Here is a 443-nt window from a genome sequence, read left to right on the forward strand (position 1 = left end):
ACAGCAGCAGCAGCAGCAAGCACAGCAACCCCCGCTCCAACAGCCGCAGCAGCAAGACCTGCAGCAGCAGCAACTTCAGCAACCCCTGCAGCAGCAACTGCAGCAGCAGCCGCTGCAGCAGCTGCAAGAGCTGCAGCAACCCCTGCAGCAACCTCTGCAGCAGCAACAGCTGCAGCAACAACCACTGCAGCAGCAGCAACCGCTGCAGCAGCAACCCCTGCAACAGCAGCCACAGCAACCGCCACAGCATCTCCGGCCGCAGCAGCAGCAGCTACCACTGCAGCAGCAGCAGCTACCACTGCAGCAGCAGCAGCAGCAGACCCACCAGCTGCCGCAGCAAACCCCGCAGCAGGAACAACTGCAGCAGAGGCTTCCTCTGCAGCAGCAGCAGCCGCAGCAGCAGCAGCAGCAGCAGCAGCCACAGCAGCAGCAGCCGCAGCAGC

The sequence above is a fragment of the Eimeria mitis genome, genomic scaffold, assembly GCF_000499745.2.
Source record: "Eimeria mitis Houghton genomic scaffold, Emh_scaff8285, whole genome shotgun sequence".
NCBI classification, from domain to species: domain Eukaryota; phylum Apicomplexa; class Conoidasida; order Eucoccidiorida; family Eimeriidae; genus Eimeria; species Eimeria mitis.